The sequence below is a fragment of the Psittacula echo genome, assembly GCF_963264785.1.
Source record: "Psittacula echo genome assembly, chromosome: 29".
Taxonomy (NCBI): Eukaryota; Metazoa; Chordata; class Aves; order Psittaciformes; family Psittacidae; genus Psittacula; species Psittacula echo.
In genome coordinates, this window is record NC_137764.1 from 2,344,487 (window position 1) to 2,366,533 (window position 22,047).

Sequence of the window (22,047 nt, forward strand, 5' to 3'; positions counted from 1 at the left end):
CACCGTTGCAAAGCTGACTTTCTGCAGAAGAGGCACAGCTCAAGTTTTTTGCCCTGGCTCTTCGGCTGTGGGAGAAGAGGCCAACCGTTCGTGCTCTACTCCCTGGGATGCTGGGCAGCCCAGCACGGGTGAAAAAGAGGTTCCATTGTAATGGACTTTGAGTTGGGAAATCGAAGAGCGACAGCAATGCGGATGGCACCGTTGCAAAGCTGTCTTTCTGCAGAAGAGCCACAGCTCAAGCTTTTTGCCCTGGCTCTTCGGCTGTGGCAGCAGAGGCCAACCGTTCGTGCTCTACTCCCTGGGATGCTGGGCAGCCCAGCACGGGTGCCAAAGAGGTTCCATAGTAATGGACTTTGAGTTGGGAAATCGAGGAACCTCAGCAATGCGGATGGCAGCGTTGCAAATCTGACTTTCTGCAGAAGAGGCACAGCTCAAGCTTTTTTTCCTGGCTCTTCGGCTGTGGGAGCAGAAGCCAACCGTTCGTGCTCTACTGCCTGGGATGGTGGGCAGCCGAGCACGGGTGCCAAAGAGGTTCCATTGTAATGGACTTTGAGTTGGGAAATGGAGGAGCGACAGCAATGCGGATGGCACCGTTGCAAAGCTGACTTTCTGCAGAAGAGGCACAGCTCCAGTTTTTTGCCCTGGCTCTTCGGCTGTGGGAGCAGAGGCCAACCGTTCGTGCTCTACTGCCTGGGATGCTGGGCAGCCCAGCACGGGTGCCAAAGAGGTTCCATTGTAATGGACTTTGAGTTTTGAAATCGAGGAGCGACAGCAATGCGGATGGCACCGTTGCAAAGCTGACTTTCTGCAGAAGAGGCACAGCTCAAGTTTTTTGCCCTGGCTCTTCGGCTGTGGGAGCAGAGGTCAATCTTTCGTGCTCTACTGCCTGGGATGCTGGGCAGCCCAGCACGGGTGCCAAAGAGGTTCCATTGTAATGGACTTTGAGTTGGGAAATGGAGGAGCGACAGCAATGCGGATGGCAGCGTTGCAAAGCTGACTTTCTGCAGAAGAGGCACAGCTCCAGTTTTTTGCCCTGGCTCTTCGGCTGTGGGAGCAGAGGCCAACCGTTCGTGCTCTACTGCCTGGGATACTGGGCAGCCGAGCATGGGTGCCAAAGAGGTTCCATTGTAATGGACTTTTAGTTGGGAAATGGAGGAGCGACAGCAATGCGGATGGCACCGTTGCAAAGCAGACTTTCTGCAGAAGAGGCACAGCTCAAGCTTTTTGCCCTGGCTCTTCGGCTGTGGGAGCAGAGGCCAACCGTTCGTGCTCTACTCCCTGGGATGCTGGGCAGCCGAGCACGGGTGCCAAAGAGGTTCCATTTTAATGGACTTTGAGTTGGGAAATCGAGGAGCGACAGCAATGCGGATGGCACCGTTGCAAAGGTGACTTTCTGCAGAGGAGGCACAGCTCCAGTTTTTTGCCCTGGCTCTTTGGCTGTGGGAGCAGAGGCCAACCGTTCGTGCTCTACTGCCTGGGATGCTGGGCAGCCGGGCACGGGTGCCAAAGAGGTTCCATTGTAATGGACTTTGAGTTGGGAAATGGAGGAGCGACAGCAATGTGGATGGCATCGTTGCAAAGCTGACTTTCTGCAGAAGAGGCACAGCTCAAGTTTTTTGCCCTGGCTCTTCGGCTGTGGGAGAAGAGGCCAACCGTTCGTGCTCTACTCCCTGGGATGCTGGGCAGCCGAGCACGGATGCCAAAGAGGTTCCATTGTAATGGACTTTGAGTTGGGAAATCGAGGAACCTCAGCAATGCGGATGGCAGCGTTGCAAAGGTGACTTTCTGCAGAAGAGGCACAGCTCAAGTTTTTTTTCCTGGCTCTTCGGCTGTTGGAGCAGAGGCCAACCGTTCGTGCTCTACTGCCTGGGATGCTGGGCAGCCGAGCACGGGTGCCAAAGAGGTTCCATTATAATGGACTTTGAATTGGGAAATGTAGGAGCGACAGCAATGTGGATGGCATCGTTGCAAAGCTGACTTTCTGCAGAAGAGGCACAGCTCCAGTTTTTTGCCCTGGCTCTTCGGCTGTGGGAGCAGAGGCCAACCGTTCGTGCTCTACTCCCTGGGATGCTGGGCAGCCGAGCACGGGTGCCAAAGAGGTTCCATTGTAATGGACTTTGAGTTGGGAAATGGAGGAGCGACAGCAATGCGGATGGCACCGTTGCAAAGCTGACTTTCTGCAGAAGAGGCACAGCTCAAGCTTTTTGCCCTGGCTCTTCGGCTGTGGGAGCAGAGGCCAACCGTTCGTGCTCTACTACCTGGGATGCTGGCCTGCCCAGCATGGGTGCCAAAGAGGTTCCATTGTAATGGACTTTGAGTTGGGAAATCGAGGAACCTCAGCAATGCGGATGGCACCGTTGCAAAGCTGACTTTCTGCAGAAGAGGCACAGCTCAAGCTTTTTGCCCTGGCTCTTTGGCTGTGGGAGCAGAGGTCAACCGTTCGTGTTCTACTCCCTGGGATGCTGGGCAGCCGGGCACGGGTGCCAAAGAGGTTCCATTGTAATGGACTTTGAGTTGGGAAATGGAGGAACCTCAGCAATGCGGATGGCACCATTGCAAAGGTGACTTTCTGCAGAGGAGGCACAGCTCAAGTTTTTTGCCCTGGCTCTTCGGCTGTGGCAGCAGAGGCCAACCGTTCGTGCTCTACTCCCTGGGATGCTGGGCAGCCCAGCACGGGTGAAAAAGAGGTTCCATTGTAATGGACTTTGAGTTGGGAAATCGAGGAACCTCAGCAATGCGGATGGCAGCGTTGCAAATCTGACTTTCTGCAGAAGAGGCACAGCTCAAGTTTTTTTTCCTGGCTCTTCGGCTGTGGGAGCAGAAGCCAACCGTTCGTGCTCTACTGCCTGGGATGGTGGGCAGCCGAGCACGGGTGCCAAAGAGGTTCCATTGTAATGGACTTTGAGTTGGGAAATGGAGGAGCGACAGCAATGCGGATGGCACCGTTGCAAAGCTGACTTTCTGCAGAAGAGGCACAGCTCAAGCTTTTTGCCCTGGCTCTTCGGCTGTGGGAGAAGAGGCCAGCCGTTCGTGCTCTACTCCCTGGGATGGTGGGCAGCCGAGCACGGGTGCCAAAGAGGTTCCATTGTAATGGACTTTGAGTTGGGAAATGGAGGAGCGACAGCAATGCGGATGGCACCGTTGCAAAGCTGACTTTCTGCAGAAGAGGCACAGCTCAAGCTTTTTGCCCTGGCTCTTCGGCTGTGGGAGCAGAGGCCAAACGTTCGTGCTCTACTGCCTGGGATGCTGGGCAGCCGAGCACGGGTGCCAAAGAGGTTCCATTGTAATGGACTTTGAGTTGGGAAATGGAGGAGCGACAGCAATGCGGATGGCACCGTTGCAAAGGTGACTTTCTGCAGAGGAAGCACAGCTCAAGTTTTTTGCCCTGGCTCTTTGGCTGTGGGAGCAGAGGCCAACCGTTCGTGCTCTACTGCCTGGGATGCTGGGCAGCCGGGCACGGGTGCCAAAGAGGTTCCATTGTAATGGACTTTGAGTTGGGAAATGGAGGAGCGACAGCAATGTGGATGGCATCGTTGCAAAGGTGACTTTCTGCAGAAGAGGCACAGCTCAAGTTTTTTGCCCTGGCTCTTCGGCTGTGGGAGAAGAGGCCAACCGTTCGTGCTCTACTCCCTGGGATGCTGGGCAGCCGAGCACGGATGCCAAAGAGGTTCCATTGTAATGGACTTTGAGTTGGGAAATCGAGGAACCTCAGCAATGCGGATGGCACCGTTGCAAAGGTGACTTTCTGCAGAAGAGGCACAGCTCAAGTTTTTTTTCCTGGCTCTTCGGCTGTTGGAGCAGAGGCCAACCGTTCGTGCTCTACTGCCTGGGATGCTGGGCAGCCGAGCACGGGTGCCAAAGAGGTTCCATTATAATGGACTTTGAATTGGGAAATGTAGGAGCGACAGCAATGTGGATGGCATCGTTGCAAAGCTGACTTTCTGCAGAAGAGGCACAGCTCCAGTTTTTTGCCCTGGCTCTTCGGCTGTGGGAGCAGAGGCCAACCGTTCGTGCTCTACTCCCTGGGATGCTGGGCAGCCGAGCACGGGTGCCAAAGAGGTTCCATTGTAATGGACTTTGAGTTGGGAAATGGAGGAGCGACAGCAATGCGGATGGCACCGTTGCAAAGCTGACTTTCTGCAGAAGAGGCACAGCTCAAGCTTTTTGCCCTGGCTCTTCGGCTGTGGGAGCAGAGGCCAACCGTTCGTGCTCTACTACCTGGGATGCTGGCCTGCCCAGCATGGGTGCCAAAGAGGTTCCATTGTAATGGACTTTGAGTTGGGAAATCGAGGAACCTCAGCAATGCGGATGGCACCGTTGCAAAGCTGACTTTCTGCAGAAGAGGCACAGCTCAAGCTTTTTGCCCTGGCTCTTTGGCTGTGGGAGCAGAGGTCAACCGTTCGTGTTCTACTCCCTGGGATGCTGGGCAGCCGGGCACGGGTGCCAAAGAGGTTCCATTGTAATGGACTTTGAGTTGGGAAATGGAGGAACCTCAGCAATGCGGATGGCACCATTGCAAAGGTGACTTTCTGCAGAGGAGGCACAGCTCAAGTTTTTTGCCCTGGCTCTTTGGCTGTGGGAGCAGAGGCCAACCGTTCGTGCTCTACTCCCTGGGATGCTGGGCAGCCCAGCACGGGTGCCAAAGAGGTCCCATTGTAATGGACTTTGAGTTGGGAAATGGAGGAGCGACAGCAATGCGGATGGCACTGTTGCAAAGCTGACTTTCTGCAGAAGAGGCACAGCTCAAGCTTTTTGCCCTGGCTCTTCGGCTGTGGGAGCAGAGGCCAGCCGTTCGTGCTCTACTCCCTGGGAAGGTGGGCAGCCGAGCACGGGTGCCAAAGAGGTTCCATTGTAATGGACTTTGAATTGGGAAATGGAGGAGCGACAGCAATGCGGATGGCACCGTTGCAAAGCTGACTTTCTGCAGAAGAGGCACAGCTCCAGTTTTTTGCCCTGGCTCTTCGGCTGTGGGAGCAGAGGCCAACCGTTCGTGCTCTACTGCCTGGGATACTGGGCAGCCGAGCACGGGTGCCAAAGAGGTTCCATTGTAATGGACTTTGAGTTGGGAAATCGAGGAGCGACAGCAATGCGGATGGCACCGTTGCAAAGCAGACTTTCTGCAGAAGAGGCACAGCTCAAGCTTTTTGCCCTGGCTCTTCGGCTGTGGGAGCAGAGGCCAACCGTTCGTGCTCTACTCCCTGGGATGCTGGGCAGCCCAGCACGGGTGCCAAAGAGGTTCCATTGTAATGGACTTTGAGTTGGGAAATGGAGGAGCGACAGCAATGTGGATGGCACCGTTGCAAAGCTGACTTTCTGCAGAAGAGGCACAGCTCAAGTTTTTTGCCCTGGCTCTTCGGCTGTGGGAGCAGAGGCCAACCGTTCGTGCTCTACCGCCTGGGATGCTGGGCAGCCCAGCACGGGTGCCAAAGAGGTTCCATTGTAATGGACTTTGAGTTGGGAAATGGAGGAGCGACAGCAATACGGATGGCACCGTTGCAAAGCTGACTTTCTGCAGAAGAGGCACAGCTCAAGCTTTTTGCCCTGGCTCTTCGGCTTTGGGAGTAGAGGCCAACCGTTCGTGCTCTACTCCCTGGGATGCTGGGCAGCCGAGCACGGGTGCCAAAGAGGTTCCATTGTAATGGACTTTGAGTTGGGAAATGGAGGAGCGACAGCAATGTGGATGGCATCGTTGCAAAGCTGACTTTCTGCAGAAGAGGCACAGCTCATGTTTTTTGCCCTGGCTCTTCGGCTGTGGGAGCAGAGGCCAACCGTTCGTGCTCTACTCCCTGGGATGCTGGGCAGCCGAGCACGGATGCCAAAGAGGTTCCATTGTAATGGACTTTGAGTTGGGAAATCGAGGAACCTCAGCAATGCGGATGGCACCGTTGCAAAGCTGACTTTCTGCAGAAGAGGCACAGCTCAAGTTTTTTTTCCTGGCTCTTAGGCTGTAGGAGCAGAGGCCAACCGTTCGTGCTCTACTGCCTGGGATGCTGGGCAGCCCAGCACGGGTGCCAAAGAGGTTCCATTGTAATGGACTTTGAATTGGGAAATGTAGGAGCGACAGCAATGTGGATGGCACCGTTGCAAAGCTGACTTTCTGCAGAAGAGGCACAGCTCAAGCTTTTTGCCCTGGCTCTTCGGCTGTGGGAGCAGAGGCCAACCGTTCGTGCTCTACTACCTGGGATGCTGGGCTGCCCAGCATGGGTGCCAAAGAGGTTCCATTGTAATGGACTTTGAGTTGGGAAATCGAGGAACCTCAGCAATGCGGATGGCACCGTTGCAAAGCTGACTTTCTGCAGAAGAGGCACAGCTCAAGCTTTTTGCCCTGGCTCTTTGGCTGTGGGAGCAGAGGCCAACCGTTCGTGCTCTACTCCCTGGGATGCTGGGCAGTCCAGCACGGGTGCCAAAGAGGTTCCATTGTAATGGACTTTGAGTTGGGAAATGGAGGAACCTCAGCAATGCGGATGGCACCATTGCAAAGGTGACTTTCTGCAGAAGAGGCACAGCTCAAGTTTTTTGCCCTGGCTCTTTGGCTGTGGGAGCAGAGGCCAACCGTTCGTGCTCTACTCCCTGGGATGCTGGGCAGCCGGGCACGGGTGCCAAAGAGGTCCCATTGTAATGGACTTTGAGTTGGGAAATGGAGGAGCGACAGCAATGCGGATGGCACCGTTGCAAAGCTGACTTTCTGCAGAAGAGGCACAGCTCCAGTTTTTTTTCCTGGCTCTTAGGTTGTAGGAGCAGAGGCCAACCGTTCGTGCTCTACTGCCTGGGATGCTGGGCAGCCCAGCACGGGTGCCAAAGAGGTTCCATTGTAATGGACTTTGAGTTTTGAAATCGAGGAGCGACAGCAATGTGGATGGCATCGTTGCAAAGCTGACTTTCTGCAGAAGAGGCACAGCTCCAGTTTTTTGCCCTGGCTCTTAGGCTGTGGGAGCAGAGGGCAACCGTTCGTGCTCTACTCCCTGGGATGCTGGGCAGCCGAGCACGGGTGCCAAAGAGGTTCCATTGTAATGGACTTTGAGTTGGGAAATGGAGGAGCGACAGCAATGCGGATGACACTGTTGCAAAGCTGACTTTCTGCAGAAGAGGCACAGCTCAAGCTTTTTGCCCTGGCTCTTCGGCTGTGGGAGCAGAGGCCAACCGTTCGTGCTCTACTCCCTGGGATGCTGGGCAGCCCAGCACGGGTGCCAAAGAGGTTCCATAGTAATGGACTTTGAGTTGGGAAATCGAGGAACCTCAGCAATGCGGATGGCAGCGTTGCAAAGCTGACTTTCTGCAGAAGAGGCACAGCTCAAGTTTTTTTTCCTGGCTCTTCGGCTGTGGGAGCAGAAGCCAACCGTTCGTGCTCTACTGCCTGGGATGCTGGGCAGCCGAGCACAGGTGCCAGAGAGTTTCCATTGTAATGGACTTTGAGTTGGGAAATCGAGGAGTGACAGCAATGCGGATGGCACCGTTGCAAAGCTGACTTTCTGCAGAAGAGGCACAGCTCAAGTTTTTTGCCCTGGCTCTTCGGCTGTGGGAGCAGAGGCCAACCGTTCGTGCTCTACTCGCTGGGATGCTGGGCAGCCGAGCACGGGTGCCAAAGAGGTCCCATTGTAATGGACTTTGAGTTGGGAAATGGAGGAGCGACAGCAATGCGGATGGCACCGTTGCAAAGCTGACTTTCTGCAGAAGAGGCACAGCTCCAGTTTTTTGCCCTGGCTCTTCGGCTGTGGGAGCAGAGTCCAACCGTTCGTGCTCTACTGCCTGGGATACTGGGCAGCCCAGCACGGGTGCCAAAGAGGTTCCATTGTAATGGACTTTGAGTTGGGAAATCGAGGAACCTCAGCAATGCGGATGGCACCGTTGCAAAGCTGACTTTCTGCAGAAGAGGCACAGCTCAAGCTTTTTGCCCTGGCTCTTCGGCTGTGGGAGTAGAGGCAAACCGTTCGTGCTCTACTCCCTGGGATGCTGGGCAGCCGAGCACGGGTGCCAAAGATGTCCCATTGTAATGGACTTTGAGTTGGGAAATGGAGGAGCGACAGCAATGCGGATGGCACCGTTGCAAAGGTGACTTTCTGCAGAAGAGGCACAGCTCAAGTTTTTTGCCCTGGCTCTTTGGCTGTGGGAGCAGAGGCCAACCGTTCGTGCTCTACCGCCTGGGATGCTGGGCAGCCCAGCACGGGTGCCAAAGAGGTTCCATTGTAATGGACTTTGAGTTGGGAAATCGAGGAGCGACAGCAATGCGGATGGCACCGTTGCAAGGCTGTCTTTCTGCAGAAGAGGCACAGCTCAAGTTTTTTGCCCTGGCTCTTCAGCTGTGGGAGCAGAGGCCAACCGTTCGTGCTCTACTCCCTGGGATGCTGGGCAGGCGAGCACGGGTGGCAAAGAGGTTCCATTGTAATGGACTTTGAGTTGGGAAATGGAGGAGCGACAGCAATGCGGATGGCACCGTTGCAAAGCTGACTTTCTGCAGAAGAGGCACAGCTCAAGCTTTTTGCCCTGGCTCTTCGGCTGTGGGAGTAGAGGCCAACCATTCATGCTCTACTGCCTGGGATGCTGGGCAGCCGAGCACGGGTGCCAAAGAGGTTCCATTGTAATGGACTTTGAGTTGGGAAATCGAGGAGCAACAGCAATGCGGATGGCACCGTTGCAAAGCTGACTTTCTGCAGAAGAGGCACAGCTCAAGTTTTTTGCCCTGGCTCTTCGGCTGTGGGAGCAGAGGCCAACCGTTCGTGCTCTACTGCCTGGGATGGTGGGCAGCCGAGCACGGGTGCCAAAGAGGTTCCATTGTAATGGACTTTGAGTTGGGAAATGGAGGAGCGACAGCAATGCGGATGGCACCGTTGCAAAGCTGACTTTCTGCAGAAGAGGCACAGCTCCAGTTTTTTGCCCTGGCTCTTCGGCTGTGGGAGCAGAGGCCAACAGTTCTTGCTCTACTCGCTGGGATGCTGGGCAGCCGAGCACGGGTGCCAAAGAGGTTCCATTGTAATGGACTTTGAGTTGGGAAATGGAGGAGCGACAGCAATGCGGATGGCACCGTTGCAAAGGTGACTTTCTGCAGAAGAGGCACAGCTCAAGTTTTTTGCCCTGGCTTATCGGCTGTGGGAGCAGAGGCCAATCGTTCGTGCTCTACTCCCTGGGATGCTGGGCAGCCCAGCACGGGTGAAAAAGAGGTTCCATTGTAATGGACTTTGAGTTGGGAAATGGAGGAGCGACAGCAATGCGGATGGCACCGTTGCAAAGCTGACTTTCTGCAGAAGAGGCACAGCTCAAGCTTTTTGCCCTGGCTCTTCGGCTGTGGGAGCAGAGGCCAACCGTTCGTGCTCTACTCCCTGGGATGCTGGGCAGCCCAGCACGGGTGAAAAAGAGGTTCCATAGTAATGGACTTTGAGTTGGGAAATCGAGAAACCTCAGCAATGCGGATGGCACCGTTGCGAAGCTGACTTTCTGCAGAAGAGGCACAGCTCAAGCTTTTTGCCCTGGCTCTTCGGCTGTGGGAGCAGAGGCCAGCCGTTCGTGCTCTACTCCCTGGGATGCTGGGCAGCCGAGCACGGTTGCCAAAGAGGTTCCATTGTAATGGACTTTGAGTTGGGAAATGGAGGAGCGACAGCAATGCGGATGGCACCGTTGCAAAGCTGACTTTCTGCAGAAGAGGCACAGCTCAAGCTTTTTGCCCTGGCTCTTCGGCTGTGGGAGCAGAGGCCAACCGTTCGTGCTCTACTCCCTGGGATGCTGGGCAGGCGAGCACGGGTGCCAAAGAGGTTCCATTGTAATGGACTTTGAGTTGGGAAATGGAGGAGCGACAGCAATGCGGATGGCAGCGTTGCAAAGCTGACTTTCTGCAGAAGAGGCACAGCTCCAGTTTTTTGCCCTGGCTCTTCGGCTGTGGGAGCAGAGGCCAACCGTTCGTGCTCTACTGCCTGGGATACTGGGCAGCCGAGCACGGGTGCCAAAGAGGTTCCATTGTAATGGACTTTGAGTTGGGAAATGGAGGAGCGACAGCAATGCGGATGGCACCGTTGCAAAGCAGACTTTCTGCAGAAGAGGCACAGCACCAGTTTTTTGCCCTGGCTCTTCGGCTGTGGGAGCAGAGGCCAACCGTTCGTGCCCTACTGCCTGGGATGTTGGGCAGCCCAGCACGTGTGCCAAAGAGGTTCCATTGTAATGGACTTTGAGTTGGGAAATGGAGGAGCGACAGCAATGCGGATGGCACCGTTGCAAAGGTGACTTTCTGCAGAGGAGGCACAGCTCCAGTTTTTTGCCCTGGCTCTTTGGCTGTGGGAGCAGAGGCCAACCGTTCGTGCTCTACTCCCTGGGATGCTGGGCAGCCCAGCACGGGTGCCAAAGAGGTTCCATTGTAATGGACTTTGAGTTGGGAAATGGAGGAGCGACAGCAATGTGGATGGCATCGTTGCAAAGCTGACTTTCTGCAGAAGAGGCACAGCTCAAGTTTTTTGCCCTGGCTCTTCGGCTGTGGGAGCAGAGGCCAACCGTTCGTGCTCTACTCCCTGGGATGCTGGGCAGCCGAGCACGGGTGCCAAAGAGGTTCCATTGTAATGGACTTTGAGTTGGGAAATCGAGGAACCTCAGCAATGCGGATGGCACCGTTGCAAAGCTGACTTTCTGCAGAAGAGGCACAGCTCAAGTTTTTTGCCCTGGCTCTTCGGCTGTGGGAGCAGAGGCCAACCGTTCGTGCTCTACTGCCTGGGATGCTGGGCAGCCGAGCACGGGTGCCAAAGAGGTTCCATTATAATGGACTTTGAATTGGGAAATGTAGGAGCGACAGCAATGTGGATGGCATCGTTGCAAAGCTGACTTTCTGCAGAAGAGGCACAGCTCCAGTTTTTTGCCCTGGCTCTTCGGCTGTGGGAGCAGAGGCCAACCGTTCGTGCTCTACTCCCTGGGATGCTGGGCAGCCGAGCACGGGTGCCAAAGAGGTTCCATTGTAATGGACTTTGAGTTGGGAAATGGAGGAGCGACAGCAATGCGGATGGCACCGTTGCAAAGCTGACTTTCTGCAGAAGAGGCACAGCTCAAGCTTTTTGCCCTGGCTCTTCGGCTGTGGGAGCAGAGGCCAACCGTTCGTGCTCTACTCCCTGGGATGCTGGCCTGCCCAGCATGGGTGCCAAAGAGGTTCCATTGTAATGGACTTTGAGTTGGGAAATCGAGGAACCTCAGCAATGCGGATGGCACCGTTGCAAAGCTGACTTTCTGCAGAAGAGGCACAGCTCAAGCTTTTTGCCCTGGCTCTTTGGCTGTGGGAGCAGAGGCCAACCGTTCGTGCTCTACTCCCTGGGATGCTGGGCAGCCGGGCACGGGTGCCAAAGAGGTTCCATTGTAATGGACTTTGAGTTGGGAAATGGAGGAACCTCAGCAATGCGGATGGCACCATTGCAAAGGTGACTTTCTGCAGAGGAGGCACAGCTCAAGTTTTTTGCCCTGGCTCTTTGGCTGTGGGAGCAGAGGCCAACCGTTCGTGCTCTACTCCCTGGGATGCTGGGCAGCCGGGCACGGGTGCCAAAGATGTCCCATTGTAATGGACTTTGAGTTGGGAAATGGAGGAGCGACAGCAATGCGGATGGCACCGTTGCAAAGCTGATTTTCTGCAGAAGAGGCACAGCTCAAGCTTTTTGCCCTGGCTCTTCGGCTGTGGGAGCAGAGGCCAGCCGTTCGTGCTCTACTCCCTGGGATGGTGGGCAGCCGAGCACGGGTGCCAAAGAGGTTCCATTGTAATGGACTTTGAGTTGGGAAATCGAGGAGCGACAGCAATGCGGATGGCACCGTTGCAAAGCTGACTTTCTGCAGAAGAGGCACAGCTCAAGCTTTTTGCCCTGGCTCTTCGGCTGTTGGAGCAGAGGCCAACCGTTCTTGCTCTACTCCCTGGGATGCCGGGCAGCCGAGCACGGGTGCCAAAGAGGTTCCATTGTAATGGACTTTGAATAGGGAAATGGAGGAGCGACAGCAATGCGGATGGCACCGTTGCAAAGCTGACTTTCTGCAGAAGAGGCACAGCTCCAGCTTTTTGCCCTGGCTCTTCGGCTGTGGGAGCAGAGGCCAACCGTTCGTGCTCTACTCCCTGGGATACTGGGCAGCCGAGCACGGGTGCCAAAGAGGTTCCATTGTAATGGACTTTGAGTTGGGAAATGGAGGAGCGACAGCAATGCGGATGGCACCGTTGCAAAGCTGACTTTCTGCAGAAGAGGCACAGCTCAAGCTTTTTGCCCTGGCTCTTCGGCTGTGGGAGCAGAGGCCAACCGTTCGTGCTCTACTCCCTGGGATGCTGGGCAGCCGAGCACGGGTGCCAAAGAGGTTCCATTGTAATGGACTTTGAGTTGGGAAATGGAGGAGCGACAGCAATGTGGATGGCATCGTTGCAAAGCTGACTTTCTGCAGAAGAGGCACAGCTCAAGTTTTTTGCCCTGGCTCTTCGGCTGTGGGAGCAGAGGCCAACCGTTCGTGCTCTACTCCCTGGGATGCTGGGCAGCCGAGCACGGATGCCAAAGAGGTTCCATTGTAATGGACTTTGAGTTGGGAAATCGAGGAACCTCAGCAATGCGGATGGCACCGTTGCAAAGCTGACTTTCTGCAGAAGAGGCACAGCTCAAGTTTTTTTTCCTGGCTCTTAGGCTGTAGGAGCAGAGGCCAACCGTTCGTGCTCTACTCCCTGGGATGCTGGGCAGCCCAGCACGGGTGCCAAAGAGGTTCCATTGTAATGGACTTTGAATTGGGAAATGTAGGAGCGACAGCAATGTGGATGGCACCGTTGCAAAGCTGACTTTCTGCAGAAGAGGCACAGCTCAAGCTTTTTGCCCTGGCTCTTCGGCTGTGGGAGCAGAGGCCAACCGTTCGTGCTCTACTACCTGGGATGCTGGGCTGCCCAGCATGGGTGCCAAAGAGGTTCCATTGTAATGGACTTTGAGTTGGGAAATCGAGGAACCTCAGCAATGCGGATGGCACCGTTGCAAAGCTGACTTTCTGCAGAAGAGGCACAGCTCAAGCTTTTTGCCCTGGCTCTTTGGCTGTGGGAGCAGAGGCCAACCGTTCGTGCTCTACTCCCTGGGATGCTGGGCAGCCGGGCACGGGTGCCAAAGAGGTTCCATTGTAATGGACTTTGAGTTGGGAAATGGAGGAACCTCAGCAATGCGGATGGCACCATTGCAAAGGTGACTTTCTGCAGAGGAGGCACAGATCCAGTTTTTTGCCCTGGCTCTTTGGCTGTGGGAGCAGAGGCCAACCGTTCGTGCTCTACTCCCTGGGATGCTGGGCAGCCGGGCACGGGTGCCAAAGAGGTCCCATTGTAATGGACTTTGAGTTGGGAAATGGAGGAGCGACAGCAATGCGGATGGCACCGTTGCAAAGCTGACTTTCTGCAGAGGAGGCACAGCTCCAGTTTTTTTTCCTGGCTCTTAGGCTGTAGGAGCAGAGGCCAACCGTTCGTGCTCTACTGCCTGGGATGCTGGGCAGCCCAGCACAGGTGCCAAAGAGGTTCCATTGTAATGGACTTTGAGTTTTGAAATCGAGGAGCGACAGCAATGTGGATGGCATCGTTGCAAAGCTGACTTTCTGCAGAAGAGGCACAGCTCCAGTTTTTTGCCCTGGCTCTTCGGCTGTGGGAGCAGAGGCCAACCGTTCGTGCTCTACTCCCTGGGATGCTGGGCAGCCGAGCACGGATGCCAAAGAGGTTCCATTGTAATGGACTTTGAGTTGGGAAATCGAGGAACCTCAGCAATGCGGATGGCACCGTTGCAAAGGTGACTTTCTGCAGAAGAGGCACAGCTCAAGTTTTTTTTCCTGGCTCTTAGGCTGTGGGAGCAGAGGCCAACCGTTCGTGCTCTACTGCCTGGGATGCTGGGCAGCCGAGCACGGGTGCCAAAGAGGTTCCATTATAATGGACTTTGAATTGGGAAATGTAGGAGCGACAGCAATGTGGATGGCATCGTTGCAAAGCTGACTTTCTGCAGAAGAGGCACAGCTCAAGCTTTTTGCCCTGGCTCTTCGGCTGTGGGAGCAGAGGCCAGCCGTTCGTGCTCTACTCCCTGGGATGGTGGGCAGCCGAGCACGGGTGCCAAAGAGGTTCCATTGTAATGGACTTTGAGTTGGGAAATGGAGGAGCGACAGCAATGCGGATGGCACCGTTGCAAAGCTGACTTTCTGCAGAAGAGGCACAGCTCAAGCTTTTTGCCCTGGCTCTTCGGCTGTTGGAGCAGAGGCCAACCGTTCGTGCTCTACTCCCTCGGATGCTGGGCAGGCGAGCACGGGTGCCAAAGAGGTTCCATTGTAATGGACTTTGAGTTGGGAAATGGAGGAGCGACAGCAATGTGGATGGCATCGTTGCAAAGCTGACTTTCTGCAGAAGAGGCACAGCTCAAGTTTTTTGCCCTGGCTCTTCGGCTGTGGGAGCAGAGGCCAACCGTTCGTGCTCTACTGCCTGGGATGCTGGGCAGCCCAGCACGGATGCCAAAGAGGTTCCATTGTAATGGACTTTGAGTTGGGAAATCGAGGAACCTCAGCAATGCGGATGGCACCGTTGCAAAGGTGACTTTCTGCAGAAGAGGCACAGCTCAAGTTTTTTTTCCTGGCTCTTCGGCTGTGGGAGCAGAGGCCAACCGTTCGTGCTCTACTGCCTGGGATGCTGGGCAGCCCAGCACGGGTGCCAAAGAGGTTCCATTGTAATGGACTTTGAATTGGGAAATGTAGGAGCGACAGCAATGTGGATGGCACCGTTGCAAAGCTGACTTTCTGCAGAAGAGGCACAGCTCAAGCTTTTTGCCCTGGCTCTTCGGCTGTGGGAGCAGAGGCCAACCGTTCGTGCTCTACTACCTGGGATGCTGGGCTGCCCAGCATGGGTGCCAAAGAGGTTCCATTGTAATGGACTTTGAGTTGGGAAATCGAGGAACCTCAGCAATGCGGATGGCACCGTTGCAAAGCTGACTTTCTGCAGAAGAGGCACAGCTCAAGCTTTTTGCCCTGGCTCTTTGGCTGTGGGAGCAGAGGCCAACCGTTCGTGCTCTACTCCCTGGGATGCTGGGCAGCCGGGCACGGGTGCCAAAGAGGTTCCATTGTAATGGACTTTGAGTTGGGAAATGGAGGAACCTCAGCAATGCGGATGGCACCATTGCAAAGGTGACTTTCTGCAGAGGAGGCACAGCTCAAGTTTTTTGCCCTGGCTCTTTGGCTGTGGGAGCAGAGGCCAACCGTTCGTGCTCTACTCCCTGGGATGCTGGGCAGCCGGGCACGGGTGCCAAAGAGGTCCCATTGTAATGGACTTTGAGTTGGGAAATCGAGGAACCTCAGCAATGCGGATGGCACCGTTGCAAAGCTGACTTTCTGCAGAAGAGGCACAGCTCAAGCTTTTTGCCCTGGCTCTTTGGCTGTGGGAGCAGAGGCCAACCGTTCGTGCTCTACTCCCTGGGATGCTGGGCAGCCGGGCACGGGTGCCAAAGAGGTTCCATTGTAATGGACTTTGAGTTGGGAAATGGAGGAGCGACAGCAATGCGGATGGCACCGTTGCAAAGCTGACTTTCTGCAGAAGAGGCACAGCTCAAGCTTTTTGGCCTGGCTCTTCGGCTGTGGGAGCAGAGGCCAGCCGTTCGTGCTCTACTCCCTGGGATGGTGGGCAGCCGAGCACGGGTGCCAAAGAGGTTCCATTGTAATGGACTTTGAGTTGGGAAATGGAGGAGCGACAGCAATGCGGATGGCACCGTTGCAAAGCTGACTTTCTGCAGAAGAGGCACAGCTCAAGCTTTTTGCCCTGGCTCTTCGGCTGTTGGAGCAGAGGCCAACCGTTCGTGCTCTACTCCCTGGGATGCTGGGCAGGCGAGCACGGGTGCCAAAGAGGTTCCATTGTAATGGACTTTGAATTGGGAAATGGAGGAGCGACAGCAATGTGGATGGCATCGTTGCAAAGCTGACTTTCTGCAGAAGAGGCACAGCTCAAGTTTTTTGCCCTGGCTCTTCGGCTGTGGGAGCAGAGGCCAACCGTTCGTGCTCTACTCCCTGGGATGCTGGGCAGCCGAGCACGGATGCCAAAGAGGTTCCATTGTAATGGACTTTGAGTTGGGAAATCGAGGAACCTCAGCAATGCGGATGGCACCGTTGCAAAGGTGACTTTCTGCAGAAGAGGCACAGCTCAAGTTTTTTTTCCTGGCTCTTAGGCTGTAGGAGCAGAGGCCAACCGTTCGTGCTCTACTGCCTGGGATGCTGGGCAGCCCAGCACGGGTGCCAAAGAGGTTCCATTGTAATGGACTTTGAATTGGGAAATGTAGGAGCGACAGCAATGTGGATGGCACCGTTGCAAAGCTGACTTTCTGCAGAAGAGGCACAGCTCAAGCTTTTTGCCCTGGCTCTTCGGCTGTGGGAGCAGAGGCCAACCGTTCGTGCTCTACTACCTGGGATGCTGGGCTGCCCAGCATGGGTGCCAAAGAGGTTCCATTGTAATGGACTTTGAGTTGGGAAATCGAGGAACCTCAGCAATGCGGATGGCACCGTTGCAAAGCTGACTTTCTGCAGAAGAGGCACAGCTCAAGCTTTTTGCCCTGGCTCTTTGGCTGTGGGAGCAGAGGCCAACCGTTCGTGCTCTACTCCCTGGGATGCTGGGCAGCCGGGCACGGGTGCCAAAGAGGTTCCATTGTAATGGACTTTGAGTTGGGAAATGGAGGAACCTCAGCAATGCGGATGGCACCATTGCAAAGGTGACTTTCTGCAGAGGAGGCACAGCTCAAGTTTTTTGCCCTGGCTCTTCGGCTGTGGGAGCAGAGGCCAACCGTTCGTGCTCTACTACCTGGGATGCTGGGCAGCCGGGCACGGGTGCCAAAGAGGTCCCATTGTAATGGACTTTGAGTTGGGAAATCGAGGAACCTCAGCAATGCGGATGGCACCGTTGCAAAGCTGACTTTCTGCAGAAGAGGCACATCTCAAGCTTTTTGCCCTGGCTCTTTGGCTGTGGGAGCAGAGGCCAACCGTTCGTGCTCTACTCCCTGGGATGCTGGGCAGCCGGGCACGGGTGCCAAAGAGGTTCCATTGTAATGGACTTTGAGTTGGGAAATGGAGGAACCTCAGCAATGCGGATGGCACCATTGCAAAGGTGACTTTCTGCAGAGGAGGCACAGCTCAAGTTTTTTGCCCTGGCTCTTTGGCTGTGGGAGCAGAGGCCAACCGTTCGTGCTCTACTCCCTGGGATGCTGGGCAGCCCAGCACGGGTGCCAAAGAGGTCCCATTGTAATGGACTTTGAGTTGGGAAATGGAGGAGCGACAGCAATGCGGATGGCACCGTTGCAAAGCTGACTTTCTGCAGAAGAGGCACAGCTCAAGCTTTTTGCCCTGGCTCTTCGGCTGTGGGAGCAGAGGCCAGCCGTTCGTGCTCTACTCCCTGGGATGGTGGGCAGCCGAGCACGGGTGCCAAAGAGGTTCCATTGTAATGGACTTTGAGTTGGGAAATGGAGGAGCGACAGCAATGCGGATGGCACCGTTGCAAAGCTGACTTTCTGCAGAAGAGGCACAGCTCAAGCTTTTTGCCCTGGCTCTTCGGCTGTGGCAGCAGAGGCCAACCGTTCGTGCTCTACTCCCTGGGATGCTGGGCAGTCGAGCACGGGTGCCAAAGAGGTTCCATTGTAATGGACTTTGAATTGGGAAATGTAGGAGCGACAGCAATGTGGATGGCATCGTTGCAAAGCTGACTTTCTGCAGAAGAGGCACAGCTCAAGTTTTTTGCCCTGGCTCTTCGGCTGTGGGAGCAGAGGCCAACCGTTCGTGCTCTACTCCCTGGGATGCTGGGCAGCCGAGCACGGATGCCAAAGAGGTTCCATTGTAATGGACTTTGAGTTGGGAAATCGAGGAACCTCAGCAATGCGGATGGCACCGTTGCAAAGGTGACTTTCTGCAGAAGAGGCACAGCTCAAGTTTTTTTTCCTGGCTCTTAGGCTGTAGGAGCAGAGGCCAACCGTTCGTGCTCTACTGCCTGGGATGCTGTGCAGCCCAGCACGGGTGCCAAAGAGGTTCCATTGTAATGGACTTTGAATTGGGAAATGTAGGAGCGACAGCAATGTGGATGGCACCGTTGCAAAGCTGACTTTCTGCAGAAGAGGCACAGCTCAAGCTTTTTGCCCTGGCTCTTCGGCTGTGGGAGCAGAGGCCAACCGTTCGTGCTCTACTACCTGGGATGCTGGGCTGCCCAGCATGGGTGCCAAAGAGGTTCCATTGTAATGGACTTTGAGTTGGGAAATCGAGGAACCTCAGCAATGCGGATGGCACCGTTGCAAAGCTGACTTTCTGCAGAAGAGGCACAGCTCAAGCTTTTTGCCCTGGCTCTTTGGCTGTGGGAGCAGAGGCCAACCGTTCGTGCTCTACTCCCTGGGATGGTGGGCAGCCGAGCACGGGTGCCAAAGAGGTTCCATTGTAATGGACTTTGAGTTGGGAAATGGAGGAACCTCAGCAATGCGGATGGCACCATTGCAAAGGTGACTTTCTGCAGAGGAGGCACAGCTCAAGTTTTTTGCCCTGGCTCTTTGGCTGTGGGAGCAGAGGCCAACCGTTCGTGCTCTACTCCCTGGGATGCTGGGCAGCCGGGCACGGGTGCCAAAGAGGTCCCATTGTAATGGACTTTGAGTTGGGAAATGGAGGAGCGACAGCAATGCGGATGGCACCGTTGCAAAGCTGACTTTCTGCAGAAGAGGCACAGCTCCAGTTTTTTTTCCTGGCTCTTTGGCTGTGGGAGCAGAGGCCAACCGTTCGTGCTCTACTCCCTGGGATGCTGGGCAGCCGGGCACGGGTGCCAAAGAGGTTCCATTGTAATGGACTTTGAGTTGGGAAATGGAGGAACCTCAGCAATGCGGATGGCACCATTGCAAAGCTGACTTTCTGCAGAGGAGGCACAGCTCAAGTTTTTTGCCCTGGCTCTTTGGCTGTGGGAGCAGAGGCCAACCGTTCGTGCTCTACTCCCTGGGATGCTGGGCAGCCCAGCACGGGTGCCAAAGAGGTCCCATTGTAATGGACTTTGAGTTGGGAAATGGAGGAGCGACAGCAATGCGGATGGCACCGTTGCAAAGCTGACTTTCTGCAGAAGAGGCACAGCTCAAGCTTTTTGCCCTGGCTCTTCGGCTGTGGGAGCAGAGGCCAACCGTTCGTGCTCTACTCCCTGGGATGCTGGGCAGCCGAGCACGGATGCCAAAGAGGTTCCATTGTAATGGACTTTGAGTTGGGAAATCGAGGAACCTCAGCAATGCGGATGGCACCGTTGCAAAGGTGACTTTCTGCAGAAGAGGCACAGCTCAAGTTTTTTTTCCTGGCTCTTAGGCTGTAGGAGCAGAGGCCAACCGTTCGTGCTCTACTGCCTGGGATGCTGGGCAGCCCAGCACGGGTGCCAAAGAGGTTCCATTGTAATGGACTTTGAATTGGGAAATGTAGGAGCGACAGCAATGTGGATGGCACCGTTGCAAAGCTGACTTTCTGCAGAAGAGGCACAGCTCAAGTTTTTTGCCCTGGCTCTTCGGCTGTGGGAGCAGAGGCCAACCGTTCGTGCTCTACTCCCTGGGATGCTGGGCAGCCGAGCACGGATGCCAAAGAGGTTCCATTGTAATGGACTTTGAGTTGGGAAATCGAGGAACCTCAGCAATGCGGATGGCACCGTTGCAAAGGTGACTTTCTGCAGAAGAGGCACAGCTCAAGTTTTTTTTCCTGGCTCTTAGGCTGTAGGAGCAGAGGCCAACCGTTCGTGCTCTACTGCCTGGGATGCTGGGCAGCCCAGCACGGGTGCCAAAGAGGTTCCATTGTAATGGACTTTGAATTGGGAAATGTAGGAGCGACAGCAATGTGGATGGCACCGTTGCAAAGCTGACTTTCTGCAGAAGAGGCACAGCTCAAGCTTTTTGCCCTGGCTCTTCGGCTGTGGGAGCAGAGGCCAACCGTTCGTGCTCTACTACCTGGGATGCTGGGCTGCCCAGCATGGGTGCCAAAGAGGTTCCATTGTAATGGACTTTGAGTTGGGAAATCGAGGAACCTCAGCAATGCGGATGGCACCGTTGCAAAGCTGACTTTCTGCAGAAGAGGCACAGCTCAAGCTTTTTGCCCTGGCTCTTCGGCTGTGGGAGCAGAGGCCAACCGTTCGTGCTCTACTCCCTGGGATGCTGGGCAGCCGGGCACGGGTGCCAAAGAGGTTCCATTGTAATGGACTTTGAGTTGGGAAATGGAGGAACCTCAGCAATGCGGATGGCACCATTGCAAATGTGACTTTCTGCAGAGGAGGCACAGCTCAAGTTTTTTGCCCTGGCTCTTTGGCTGTGGGAGCAGAGGCCAACCGTTCGTGCTCTACTCCCTGGGATGCTGGGCAGCCCAGCACGGGTGCCAAAGAGGTCCCATTGTAATGGACTTTGAGTTGGGAAATGGAGGAGCGACAGCAATGCGGATGGCACCGTTGCAAAGCTGACTTTCTGCAGAAGAGGCACAGCTCCAGTTTTTTTTCCTGGCTCTTAGGCTGTAGGAGCAGAGGCCAACCGTTCGTGCTCTACTGCCTGGGATGCTGGGCAGCCCAGCACAGGTGCCAAAGAGGTTCCATTGTAATGGACTTTGAGTTTTGAAATCGAGGAGCGACAGCAATGTGGATGGCATCGTTGCAAAGCTGACTTTCTGCAGAAGAGGCACAGCTCCAGTTTTTTGCCCTGGCTCTTCGGCTGTGGGAGCAGAGGCCAACCGTTCGTGCTCTACTCCCTGGGATGCTGGGCAGCCGAGCACGGATGCCAAAGAGGTTCCATTGTAATGGACTTTGAGTTGGGAAATCGAGGAACCTCAGCAATGCGGATGGCACCGTTGCAAAGCTGACTTTCTGCAGAAGAGGCACAGCTCAAGTTTTTTGCCCTGTCTCTTCGGCTGTGGGAGCAGAGGCCAACCGTTCGTGCTCTACTCCCTGGGATGCTGGGCAGCCGGGCACGGGTGCCAAAGAGGTCCCATTGTAATGGACTTTGAGTTGGGAAATGGAGGAGCGACAGCAATGCGGATGGCACCGTTGCAAAGCTGACTTTCTGCAGAAGAGGCACAGCTCAAGCTTTTTGCCCTGGCTCTTCGGCTGTGGGAGCAGAGGCCAGCCGTTCGTGCTCTACTCCCTGGGATGGTGGGCAGCCGAGCACGGGTGCCAAAGAGGTTCCATTGTAATGGACTTTGAGTTGGGAAATGGAGGAGCGACAGCAATGCGGATGGCACCGTTGCAAAGCTGACTTTCTGCAGAAGAGGCACAGCTCAAGCTTTTTGCCCTGGCTCTTCGGCTGTTGGAGCAGAGGCCAACCGTTCGTGCTCTACTCCCTGGGATGCTGGGCAGGCGAGCACGGGTGCCAAAGAGGTTCCATTGTAATGGACTTTGAATTGGGAAATGGAGGAGCGACAGCAATGTGGATGGCATCGTTGCAAAGCTGACTTTCTGCAGAAGAGGCACAGCTCAAGTTTTTTGCCCTGGCTCTTCGGCTGTGGGAGCAGAGGCCAACCGTTCGTGCTCTACTCCCTGGGATGCTGGGCAGCCGGGCACGGGTGCCAAAGAGGTTCCATTGTAATGGACTTTGAGTTGGGAAATGGAGGAACCTCAGCAATGCGGATGGCACCATTGCAAAGGTGACTTTCTGCAGAGGAGGCACAGCTCCAGTTTTTTGCCCTGGCTCTTTGGCTGTGGGAGCAGAGGCCAACCGTTCGTGCTCTACTCCCTGGGATGCTGGGCAGCCCAGCACGGGTGCCAAAGAGGTCCCATTGTAATGGACTTTGAGTTGGGAAATGGAGGAGCGACAGCAATGCGGATGGCACCGTTGCAAAGCTGACTTTCTGCAGAAGAGGCACAGCTCCAGTTTTTTTTCCTGGCTCTTAGGCTGTAGGAGCAGAGGCCAACCGTTCGTGCTCTACTGCCTGGGATGCTGGGCAGCCCAGCACAGGTGCCAAAGAGGTTCCATTGTAATGGACTTTGAGTTTTGAAATCGAGGAGCGACAGCAATGTGGATGGCATCATTGCAAAGCTGACTTTCTGCAGAAGAGGCACAGCTCCAGTTTTTTGCCCTGGCTCTTTGGCTGTGGGAGCAGAGGCCAACCGTTCGTGCT